We start from the raw sequence: 13,938 nt of genomic DNA on the forward strand, positions 1-13,938 counted from the left end.
ACAGCCAATACTACTACAATATCCAATAACACTACTCTGAAACTGTATACTACTTTATTCTTTTCCATAAATTTTCAAACCTTAATTGCCATTGCTGTTCTGAGAACAGTAAGCAGCTAAACTGAAGCGGGAAATCATCAAAGGGCTGGGGCAATGGAGCCCTGAATAGGTCAGTGATGGTTAATGATTTGGTCTCCGAACAAGCTTTCCCCTGCCTGGACATGAGGATTGATATGAGCTCCAAACCAAACTATCATAGTACCTCCTTTCTCTGGGCACAATGATTGATCCAAATTAATCTCCCAATTTAGGAGGAGAAGTGGTCTTGTCTCCTGAGGTCATGGTACCAGAAGAACATGAGACTGGAGGGCTGCAGACAGACATCTTTGATCTTTTGGCAAAAGCCTGATTGCAATAAAATAGAATGAAGCCAAGCAGAGATGAGAGTGGGTTCTAATGGAGTGATACCCTGTTCTGTAATCCCCAAGGCCTTGGTTCCTGCAGACCTTTCTTCAACTCTGTATGTTATCTCGACATCTTTTCCACCTGTAGGCACCAAAAACTCCCGTTTACTATTCAGGATAGTTTAAGCTGTATTCCTATCATTTGGAACCAAGAGTCCTGCCTACACTTGAGCAGTAGCAGTGAGAACAGAGGAATGTAAAGGTAGACAGTGTACAGGTGGAGTATAGGTAGAATAGGTGGAAGGGAGGCTGAAAGACAAACATGCTGTCTTTCATTCCTCCATTAATATGAAAAAGTTGTACGATAAATATTACAACATAGATTAAACAACATAGATTAAAGATATTTCACATTACATCACATTACAATTCAACAAATGTTTACTGAATATCTGCCTATTTACCAAGTTTTGGGTAGGAGGACCCAAAATCTCTGGCTATGCCACTCAACAGAAACATTAATTTGTATAATATATTATAATTAAATAAAATTATTTCTACCGGCACTTTGCTTCACACTATCACATCACAACACAGGTGATGTGTATCATTCTTTTCCTCAAAGCATATTAAGAAATCTATTCTGGGGCTTCCCTGGTGGCACAGTGGTTGAGAGTCCGCCTGCCAATGCAGGGGACACGGGTTCATGCCCTGGTCCGGGAAGAACCCACATGCCGTGGAGCAGCTAGGCCCGTGAGCCATGGCCGCTGAGCCTGCGCGTCTGGAGGCTGTGCTCCGCAACGGGAGAGGCCATAACAGTGAGGGGCCCACGTACCGCAAAAAAAAAAAAAAAAGAAATCTATTCTGATTTAACTTCACTTGTGACAGAAGTTATTTTGGTTGGGTTCCAGTCAATAATATCTTGAACTGGGGTCAGTTCATCCAAAAAAGGTGTTACCGTCTCTGTAACATATTCTTCTTTTTACTTGCTCAACTCTTTAAAAATGTAAAAACCATTCTTAGCTAATGGGCTATACAAAAATAGTGTGTCCTGCAGGATGTAGTTTGCCAACCCCTGCTCAAGAACATCCTACAAAACAAACTGACACATGTCCTACATGACTTGGCAATGTCCCATCTAACATTATGTGGAACCTGTTTATAATTACCTGGGCCTAGAAATTAATCTTTTTCTTTTTACATAAAAAATTATTTTTTGGCACAGTTTTAATAAGCTCTAAATTTTCCAGGAATGCAACTAATACAGCTTGTATCAATATTTTAGTTTGGTCAGAACTTTACAAATAAGTTGTTGAGCATTTTGGAAAATCTCATTACCAGTGGCAATACCATTCACATTTTGATTTCTGAACTACCAAAACAACACATCTATATATGTCTGAGAATCACTACAAGAAAAACTCCTGCTGAAACATTTGGTCTCTTTTTCAGATGAGGATATACAAGAAACTCATTGACTTGAACAGTCTTTCTGAGATTGTTAAGCAGATTACTTCCATCAGTATTTAGCCGGGAGTCGAGGCTGAATCACTACTGCAGATGCTTAAATCAACTATTTTAATAAATTGATTATCAGTTGTTTAAAGGGGAAAAAAAAAGGAAGGAGCAAGGGTGGGTGGGAGGAAAGTAGATGCGGCTATAAAACTGCAACATGAGGGATCTTAGTGGTGATGGAAAGCTCCGTATCTTGACTGTACCAATGTTAATATAGTGGTTGTGATATTATACTACAGTTTTGCAGTATCTTGACTGTACCAATGTTAATATAGTGGTTGTGATATTATACTACAGTTTTGCAGTACGTTATCATTAGGGGGAATCAATAAAATCAATAAAAAATACAATGGTATCTCTTTGTATTATTTCTTATAGCTTAATGTGAATCTACAATTATCTCTAAATAAAAATCTTAATTAAAAAAAGAAACCTACATCAGGCCTATTTCTTGCTCTAAATATAAGTTCTTTAAGAGGGCAGAGACCTTGCCTCTCTTGTTTAATATTTAACCCCTGGAGCCTCGCACAGTGACTGGCATATAGTAGGTGATCAGCAAATATATAATGAATGAGTGAATAGTTGGATGAGCATGAAATCTGGAATCCCCCCCAAAAAAAACTAGTACTGTACTCACTTGATCTTGGGAAAGTCATTTAGTCTTGTTGTACCTCAATTTCCCCATTTATAATATGTAGATATAATATAGAATATGGTTATTTTAAAACTTGGCTCCAAAATTCTTTGACCCTTCTCCCACAAAGAGTTAAGGGTCTATGTCCTATTCCCTAGAATATGGGCTGTGTGAGTGTTTGATCATGGCAATTCCAACTATATGACATTCTGGAAAAGTCAAAACTATGGAGACAGTAAAAAGATCAGTGGTTGCCAGGAGTTCAGAGGGAGGAAGGGAGAGATGAATAGGTGGAACACAAGGGATTTTTCAGGCAGTGAAACAATTCTGTATAGTGTACAAAATCTGATACTAAATGGTGGAACACATAACTAAACATTTGTGTAGAAAGAATATACAAACAGAATGTACAAGACAAAGAGTGAATTCTAACGTAAACCGTGGATTTTAGTTAATAATGTAATCAACACAGGCTCCTCAACTGTAACAAATGTACCACACTAATGCAAGATGTTCATAATAGGGGAAACTGCTTGGGAGCAGAGAGCAAGGGAGTATATGTTAACTCTCTGCACTTTCCATTCAATTCTTCTGTAAACCAAAAACCGTTCTTAAAATAAAGTATATTAAAAAAAAACCCAAAAACTAGTGATAGATACAAAAACATGCATAAATTTTAGATATTATGCTGAATTTTAAAAGTTAGATACATCGAGTATATACTGTATGATTCAATTTATGTTATGTTCTAGAACAAGCAAAACTAATCTATGATAACAGAAACCAGAAAAGTGGTACCTAAGGCAGAGGTGGGGCTGACTGGGAAGAGGAATGAGGGAACTTTCTGTGGTGATGATAGGATGATAAGATGATGATATAAATGTGGATTACACAGGTATATACATTTCTCAAAAACTCAAACTGAATACTTAAGTACTATCATATAAATTATACTCAATTTTTTTAAAAAGCAAAAAATAACTTCTTACAAAAAAGATACCATTTTTTAAAGTTACAAATTCAAATGAAATACTGAGATTTTGTAAAGTATAACTGACAGAAGAGTAGTATGCAGCATATATAAAGAACTCCTTGAAATCAAAAAAACCTAACAGCTAAAAATTTGACCAAAAATATGAGCAGACTATTCATAGAAAGGGAAATTTAATAATAAATCAATCAATAAAAATATGCTCAACATAACTAATAATAAAGAAAATGTAAACTAATACCATTTTCCTTCCATTAAACTGGCAAAAAGTAAAATGCCCCACAATATTAAAGACTGTTTCTTTACTTCCTCACCAACAATTCTCATATACTGTTGTGGGAACAGAACATTTTTGAAGAGCAATTTTGCATTATCTGTCAAAATTTAAGATGTACATATTCTAGAACTCAGCAACTCTTCTGCAATGGAAAAAACTTAGAGGAACTCTTATACCTATGCACTAGGAGTCCTATGCAGGAATGGTTATTGCAACAATGTTGGTAATAGTAACAAATTAGAATCAACTCCAATGTCTGGAACAACAAAAACAAAAATGGTTAGTGACATTCAAACCATGGACTAACACACAGTAAATGAATTAGAATTATATCTATCAACATGGAAAAGCACAAACACATAATGCCGAACAACAATAACAAAAAAGACAACTGCACACAAATATATAAAGTATGATACTATTTATATGAAATATTATAAGATAAAAAATACTATAAATTTAAAATACATATGTAGTAAAAATGTAAAATTATGCATGAGATTGATAAACACCTAATGCAGGCCAGAGGTTACTTCAAAGGACAAGGAGAATGAAATCTGAGAGGCATATAGAGGGCTCTAGTAGTATCTACAATTTTTTTAATGTTTTTAATAAAACTAACTTTAGAACAGATGTACAGAAAACTTATGAAGATAGTACAGATTCAATATACCACACACTCAATTTCCTAGGTTATTAACATCTTACATTAGTAAAGTCACACTTGTGACAATTAGTGGATCAATATGGATAACATTATTATTAACCATAGTCTATATGTTATTCATATTTCCTTAGTTTTTACCTAATGTGCTTTTTATGTTCCAGGATCCCATCCAAGTTACACTACATTTAGTCATCATGTCTCCTTAAGTTTCCCTCAGCTATGACAGTTTCTCAAACTTTTCTTGTTTTTGATAACCTTGACAGTTTTGAGGAGTACTGGTCAGGTAGACTTTGTAGAATGTCCCTCAGTTTGGATATGCCTCATGTTTTTCTCATGGTTAGACTGGGGTTATAGGTTTTGGGAGAAAGACCAGAGGTGAACTGCCATTCTCATCATACCACATCAAGGGTACATGCTATCAACATGGCTTACTACTGCTAATGGAAACTAGCTGAGGTAGTGTTTTTCAGGTTTCTCCACTGTAAAATAACTCTTTTCTCCCCCTTTTCTATAATCTACTCTTTGTTGGGAAGTCACCATGAGCAGCCCACACTTAAAGAATAGGAAGTTACGCTCCACCTCCTTGGAGGCAAAGTATCTATATAAATTATTTGGAATTCTTCTGTGTAGGTCAATAATGTTTTAAAATACCCAAAAAAGAAAGAAATAATAAAGATCAGAGCAGAAATAAATGAAATAGAAACTAAAACAAAACAAAACAAAAACAAAAAGATCAGTGAAACTAGGAGCTGGTTCTTTGAAAAGATATACAAAATTGATAAACCTTTAGCCAGACTCATCAGGAAAAAAAAGAGAGAGGGCCTAAATAAATAAAATCAGAAATGAACAAGGAGAAGTTACAAAGGATCATAAGAGATTACAACAAGCAAGTATATACCAATAAAATGAACAACTTAGAAAAAATGGATAAAGTCCTAGAAATGTATAATCTCCCAAGACTGAATTAGGAAAAAACATAAAATATGTACAGACCAATTACCAGTAATGAAATTGAATCAGTAATTAAAAAACAAAACAAGCAAAAAAACTTCCAATAAACAAAAGTCTAGGACCAGAAGCCTTCATAGGTGAAATCTACTAAACATTTAAAGAGTTAATGCCTATCTTCAAACTATTCCAAAATAGATTGAAGAGGAAGGAATGATTCTGAACTCATTCTCTGAGGCCAGCATCATCCTGATACAAAACCAGACAAAGACACTGCAAAAAAAGAGAAAATTACAGGCCAGTATCACTGATAAACATAGATGCAAAAATTCTCAACAAATATTAGCAAACCAAATTCAACAATACGTTTAAAGGATCATACATCATGATCAAGTGGGATTTATCCCAGGGATGCAAGTATGGTTCAAATCTGAAAATCAATTAATGTGATACACCACATTAACAAATTGGAGAATAAAAATCCTATGATCATCTCAATAGATGCATAAAAAGCTTTTGACAAAATTCAACATCGATTTATGATAAAAACTCTCAACAAAGTGGGTACAGAGGGAACATACCTCACCATAATAAAAGTCACATGTGACAAACCTGCAGCCAACATTATACTCAACGGTGAAAAGCTGAAAGCATTTCCTCTAAGATCAGGAACAAGACAAGGATGCCCACTCTCGTCACTGTTATTCAACATTGTACTGGAAGTCCCAGCCACAGAAATCAAACGAGAAAAAAAAATAAAAGGAATCCGAATTAGAAGGGAAGAAGTAAAACTGTCACCATTTGCAGATGATATACTATATATAGAAAATCCTAAAGATACCACCAAAAAACTATTAGAACTAATAACTTAATTCAGTAAGTTGCAGGATACAAAATAAGCATACAGAAATCTGTTGCATTTCTATACACTAACAGAGAACTATCAGAAGAGAAATTTTAAAAATAATATCATTTACAGAAGAATAAGACACCTAGGAACAAATCTAACTAAGGAAGTAAATGACCTGTACTCAAAAAACTATGACACTAATGAAAGAAACCAAAGACAACACAGACAAGTGGAAAGATATACTGTGCTCACAAGTTGGAAGAATTAACATTGCTAAAATGACCATATTACCCAAGGCAATTTAAGATGCAATGCAATACCTACCAAAATACCAACAGCAGGGACTTCCCTGGTGGCGCAGTGGTTAAGAATCTGCCTGCCAATGCAAGGGACGCGGGTTCGAGCCCTGGTCTGGGAAGATCCCACATGCCGTGGTGCAACTAAGTCCATGCGCCACAACTAGTGAGTCTGCGCTCTAGAGCCCGTGTGCCACAACTACTGAGCCCACACACCACAACTACTGAAGTCCGCACACTCTAGAGCCCGTGCTCCACAACAAGAGAAGCCACTGCAATAAGCCCGTGCACCACAATGAAGAGTAGCCCCCGCTCGCCGCAACTAGAGAAAGCCTGTGAGCAGCAACAAAGACCCAACACAGCCAAAAAAAAAACAACAACAACAACAGTATTTTTCACAGAACTAGAACAAATAATTCTAAAATTTGTTCTAAAAGGCCACCTACTGAATGGGAGAAGGTGTTTTCAAACATGTATCTGGTAAGCAGTTAATATCCAAAATATACAAAGAATTCATACAACTCAATATCAAAAAAAATTTTTTTTAATGGGCAAAAGACCTAAACATACTTTTTTTTTTTTTTTAACGCGGGCCTCTCACTGTCGTGGCCTCTCCCGTTGCGGAGCACAGGCTCCGGACGCGCAGCCTCAGCGGCCATGGCTCACGGGCCCAGCCGCTCCGCGGCATGTGGGATCTTCCCGGACCGGGGCACGAACACGTGTCCCCTGCATCGGCTGGCAGACTCTCAACCACTGCGCCACCAGGGAAGCCCCCTAAACAGACATTTTGCCAAAGACATACAGATGGCCAACAGACACATGAAAAGATGCTCAACATCACTAATCATCAGGGAAATGCAAATCAAAGCCACAACAAGATATCACCTCACAGCTGTCAGAATGGCTATTATCAAAAGTCAACGAATAATAAACGCTGGCAAGGACATGGAGAAAAGGGAACCCTCATGCACTGTTAGTGGGAATATAAATGGGTGCAGTCGCTATGAAAAACAGTATGGAGATTCCTCAAAAAATTAAAAATAGAACTACCATACAAGAATCATTAATCTCTCTAATTTTACTCCATATCAAAAGAGGAAAGCAAACTTGCTAGTTTAATATAATAAATATAAATTAATGTGAAAAATCTTGGTTCTTATGACCAAGAATAAATACTGGGGACATAATTTCAACAACCCAAAAGTACTATTTCTTAAGAGTGTATCAAATATAAGTGATAAATCAATGCAATCTAATAATTTGTAGCTCTTTTTAATCAACTCAATAAAATACTGTCAAAGATAAATAATAAACTTCTAGGATAAGTATCTTATTGACTCAAATATAAGATGACCTTGAATTTAGGTAATTCTATTTTTCCAAGAAAGAAACAAAGTTTAATTGTAAGAAATATTCTTTATCATGGTCAGTATTGCTAGTAACTCATATATATATAATTAAAAAAAAAAACAAGCAGAAAATTCTCATCCACAAATAATATACTTACCATCAATCTCATCCTGCTTGGAAATAACTGTCTTTTTCTAGTTATATTATATGTGGGGTTTTTAATATTGTAAGAAAAAAAATATTGCTGGAATATGCCAAGGCAGTTGTTTGAATAGATAGTATTTCTTTAGTGAGTAAGTTATATCCAAGGAGAAAGAATGATTAGGAATTAAGCAAGATAATGCATGAGATATAAATATTTGCTTCTCCAACCCCTTAATGGGAACAGTAATTAAGAATTTCAGAAAGTTATTCACTCCCCTAATTTCCATTAAGTAAGTGAACTGGAACACATCATGCAGATTTAAATTCATCATTTCTGAAGAAAACAGACTGACAAGCATAGAGGCAAACCAAGAACTAACAATAGTTCAACCCCCATAGAAACTACTCATGGTAACCAAAAAATCTTTACTTGTCAACAGTTCTGTGAAGGTTCCAAGAATATGCTATGCCATAATGTGCACACATTCCCTTAGTTAAGCCTATAAACTACAGAATGCTACCAGCTGTCAATACAAAGAAATTAAGACCTTGAGAAAGAAAAGCAATTTGCCTCTAGTGACTATTAATATTAGCTTGTTAGTAAAGGGTAATAAAGAGAATGTTTTTTCTTCTGATTTATTTCACCAGAATATTTTCTGACAAAAATATATATTTACACAATTAAAGATCAAATACCAGGTCAAAAGATCTTAGTTGCACTTCTATAGCCTCTTGGAATATAAAATCATATGATGAGCTAAAGCAAGTGAAACTGTCCAAAAAATAGTTTAGGTAAACTAGTGTTTTCTAATGCTCTTAAAGGTCTTCTTGTTTTTTTTTTTTAATTTGTATTTATTTATTTATTTTATTTATTTGGTTGCACCAGGTCTTAGTTGTGGCAGGCGGGCTCCTTAGTTGTGGCATGCGAACCCTCAGTTGCAGCATGCATGTGGGATCTAGTTCCCTGGCCAGGGATAAAACCCGGGCCCCCTGCACTGGGAGCGTGGAGTCTTATCCACTGCCCCACCAAGGAAGTCCTCAGTTTTCTTGTTTTAAAAAACTAAATATTTCCCTTGAAATTGCTTATGATATTATTTTAAGTAGAACATAGTCCAAAACATAAGCAGAAACAGTCCAAAAGAAAAGCAACTCAGTTTTTGTGTGGTTTTTTTTGTTGTTGTTGTTTTAATTTATTTGGCTGTGCTGGGTCTTAGTTGCCGCACACGGGATCTTCACTGCGGCTTGTGTGCAGGATCTTCGTTGCGGCATGCATGTGGGATCCAGTTCCCTAACCAGGGATCGAACCCAGTCCCCCTGCATTGGAAGCACAGAGTCTTAACCACTGGACCACCTGGGAAGTCCCGCAACTCAGTTTTGCCTTTTATCTACCTTCAGTAAATTCGTAAAATCTGGTTTACTGTACTTACAGTTAGAAAATGGTTTTTCTGTTTGAAACATTTCTCTGGGCTTTAGTTTCCCTAAAATTAAATGAAGGGGATTTGCTAAATGATGTCTATGTACTCCGCCCCCAGTATTAACATTCCATGTTGCTGTATCTATACACTGAGCTACACAAAATTGCCAGTGTGCAACTGTTTTTGACTTACAAAAATGGTAATTTGAAGTGGTTCAACCTTGCTAAATTTCCAAAGCTTTATTCCCTCCTATAAACTATCTTTGGCATAACTCAGCTTTTGTATTCTTTTTTTTTTTTTTGAAGTATAGTTGATTTACAATATTGCGTTAGTTTCAGGTTACAGCAAAGCAATTTGGTTTTATATATATATGTATACATCTGCATTTTTTTCACTTCTCATTATAGGTTATTACAAGATATTGAATATAGCTCCCTGTGCTATAGAGTAAATCCTTGTTGTTTATCTATTTTATATAATAGGTAGTGTGAGCTTTTGTATTTTTTTTTTTTTTTAGCTTTTGTATTCTTAAAGTAGACCAAAATGATGAAAGCTGGCTCTCAATTCCATTCAGGATTGAATGTACTTTATTAGAAAATTTTTGTAAGGCCTATTTTATCCCTGAAGAAAAAGTAGATAATCTGATATGGAAACCCTCCTATGTTACTACTTCACAATTCAGTTTTGAGTATTTGCAGAATTTGTTCTAGCCCACTCAGTTTTGACTCCACTTGTTATCACCATATAATCTTCTTCATCACCGAGTTTCAACCACCTTCCTATCAGGCCCTGTCCTAAGCTCTCAAAAAAGATGAATAACATGAACATGACTTTGAAGAGCATACAATCTGGTGTGTAACCAAAAGCACAATGCAGCATCCTTGGCTTTCCTCATTTGCCAGGAAATCTAGAGCAGTACTACCCAAAGTACAGTCTGCAGATCAATGCCAGTCCACAAACTTCATTACAAGTCCACTATGAGGTGGCTGTAGAGACTTGAGAGTAAACATTCAGAAACTTTTGTGGCGATGTCACGGTATTTTTATGTTGATTATTCTAACAAAATAATTGAATCTTATATTTTTATGTATTTTTGGTGAGAGACTGAAAATTCTAAAAACACAACACACACACACACACACACACACACACACACACACACACACACACACTACAAATCTGGTCCTCAACAGACATCATTTAAGAAGCACTGGTGTTGAGGATTCTATTGTTTTTGCAATTTAGGTCAGCTGCATTTTAAAATAAAAACACTCATCTCATATCAGACTTCAACAACTAATAGCTAATTGGTCCCATTTCCACTATAATAAAAATCCTGGCTACATTTAAACAGGGGAAAAAAAGGTTACCAAGAAGAAAATAAGGTGCTGGCTACGGACAACTTGGAAAGATTAAGTCAAAGCTAAAATTAAGAAAAGAGAAAAATGCTATTACTTTTCACTGGGGAGAAAGGAAAATATTTCAAGTTGACAGCAAATTTTATAAATCACTGTTGTCTATGCCTGGTCCTTCTTACAGGAAAAAAAAAAAGCTATAATCATTTGAATTTCTCAACTTACACAATTCAGAATTGAAAATTACCAATAGAAGGAAACTTCAGCAAAAAGAAGAGCTATGGAGTGGATAGAAGAATTTATTCCTCTCACATCTGTGTAATTAGTCCTGTTTATTGCCACCTGTGGTAAAATAATAAAGTCTCTGTTTATCTGATGTCTCCATGCCTGGGAAGTTGCTGGAGTCTTTGTAAACAAAATACAACCATGTTTCATTTGGCACAGGTAAACACAGAAGTGCAATCAAATCATATTTCAAACGCAAATTCATATTTCCCATTACTAGATTTAATACGCAATGACTAGCGTATCTGTTGAGTACTACTGCCATATTCTGCATTCTAATTTAACAAATTTACACATTAAAAAAGAAATTAATTTGGTTTCATAAGACAAAAATTTAGCCAATGACAGACTCACCTAGAGTACCTCTGGACACATTCCAAAGTTCAGTGACTTACACAACTACTATGTAACAGTCACTATGCCAGGAACTTTCCAGTTTCCCGGCTGCTTTAACATCCAATTAAGGGCAGACAGGTGAAAAGTTAACCAAGCCCAAAATCTGGTGATAGAAAGCTAGGTGAGAGTGAGAAAAAATAGAAGTATACACTCTAACAGAGTGATGAATCTGGTTAAATATATTAATATCAGGTAGCAGCACACCAGTGAAAACTGAAGCTTGAACATCAACAATTTAAAAACAGCCTCTAAACAATAAATAAATAAATAAATAAAAACAGCTTCAAACAATTGGGAAGTCTTTGGTATACAGCAATTAGTCATTGTGCTCTAACAAATTTTTTTTTTAAGTGTAAAGGGTTTTTTTTTTTTTAAGGGTTTTTTTTTTAATTATGTGTTAACACAGACAAAGTTATTTAAGTCAATAAATTTTTAAGGAATTTCACATGTTCTGATTCTTTCCACTGCCAATCACCTTAGTTCCTCCAAACGCATAATCTTCAAGATAAAATAGCCCTTTCAAAAAGAAGTTATCATATAAGTCAGCCCACAATTCTTTTAGTTAGGCTTCTTTGATCTCCAATGAAATATGGAAACACTTCAAAATTCCCCACCTGTAATCTTTGGGATCCAATTTCCTCAAGCGATTTACTTTAGGACCATGTTTAGGGTCAGGAGATGGATCTGCCTGGTTCTGAATTTGATACCCTCTAAAAATGTATTAGGTTCAAATCATATTCACTCCTAAGCCATCACACCCTAGAACAGTACAGATCATTGGGATATGCCAATACCTAAGATAAAGTTTGTTAGGTTTTTCATAGTTTACTTGGCATGTGCTCTAACAAATTTTAATCGTGTTCTCGGAGGTATGCTTAGCTAGTAAGCATACCTACCCAACTTCTCAGAATTTTCAGGGCAGCTTCATGGAACTTGTTTCCTTAAGGATATCAAACCTTGATATTTCAATAAGGTAAATACTTATTTACCCTTTTGTATGTTTGAAAATTCTTAGAAAAGTTTTTTTTAAAGCAAAAAAAATAAAATACTGAGGGAAAAAAAGGCAAAGGAGTCTCATGTGAGAAGGGTAGCTGAACTTTGAAGCTCCAACTCCTGTCCTTGAGATTTATCGTGCCCTTAAAGATAACTCAACCCCTTGCAGCAGCCATTTTTTTCACATTTAGTAACTACTCTGGTGGATTTTTAAACATCTATCCCTAACTCAGATTACACTTGTTTTTTCAAGATCTTTCTTAGTCATTTATAAGATTTCACATACTTTAGTCAACATTGGTCAGTTGATCACCAAATATTTATTAAGTGTTCACAAAACTCGACACCATGTTGAAATACATGCTCACACTATGTTTACAGTTTAGTAGGGAAACTACTGATCACATCTATAATTTTCTCTATTGAAGTAGTTTCGGCTCTGGTTTTTGAAATAGTCCACTTGGTAGCTAGGCCTAGAAGATAAATCACACTGCTAATCTAGATAGTCTTCTCCATTAAATAAGATATGTAATTTATCAGAAATTGTCAGCTTGAAATTACAGAAATTAAAAATAATTCAGCACATTTTACATGAAATTTTATTTCCATGTTTATGCTTCCATATTAATAAAAACCTGACCACAGTAATTTTAGAATTTTTAATTATATTCATCTATAGCAAAATAAATACACCTGCTATTCTAAATATTCACAAAACAGTTATTTATATATCAAACACTCTAAAGTCAACTAGCTAAAAAAATAAAATTCAGGTAATAATAGGTATAGAAAAACTACTCAATCTCTCAATTGTTTATCACAAACACAAAACTGAAAAATATAACAAAGAAGATGGCAGAAATAATAGAAAATAGTAAGAAACGAGTGTTAGGACTTCTGGGTATATAGATTTCTCTGGTACAGCTAAGAAGCAATTCCCACTGTAGAACTCCAGAAAGACAAAGAAATGGAAAGCACTAGGTACTTCTGAGTGAAAGAGAAGTTGGAAACCAAAGAACTGGTTGAAAATCTGCTTACTTAACCCAACTACTACCCCATCACTTCCCCTGGTAAAAGACTGTGGGTTTCCATTCTACAGAGTTAAACTAGAGGGCTCTGGACTCAAGGACTCGAGGCACAGCTCAAGGTAAGGGATTCATTCTGAAAACTGGGAGATAAAGTGTAGGTCTACTTACTGAATGATGGGCTACCTAGTCCCCTTCCACCATCGACCCTGCAATGCAATTGGGACATGAATGACCCAGAGTTGAGCCAGTCTTCATAAGTTAGGGCAAAATCCTTCACAAAGAGGATACCACCTCAGAAACCAGCCATGCAGCTGAGGGATTCCAAGCCACCCATACTTATGACCAAGTGGCTATAAATTTGGGGTTCCAACTACCCCGTTAAGCTCAATA

At 35.4% G+C, this 13,938-nt stretch overlaps 1 protein-coding gene across 8 annotated transcripts in view; it reads right to left on the reverse strand.

Moving 5' to 3' along the window:
- Positions 1–13,938, reverse strand: part of COMMD1 (copper metabolism domain containing 1) — a 155,091-nt gene that overhangs the window by 91,123 nt on the left and 50,030 nt on the right. The window lies entirely within an intron of this gene.

Source organism: Tursiops truncatus, chromosome 14, assembly GCF_011762595.2.
Source record: "Tursiops truncatus isolate mTurTru1 chromosome 14, mTurTru1.mat.Y, whole genome shotgun sequence".
Taxonomy (NCBI): Eukaryota; Metazoa; Chordata; class Mammalia; order Artiodactyla; family Delphinidae; genus Tursiops; species Tursiops truncatus.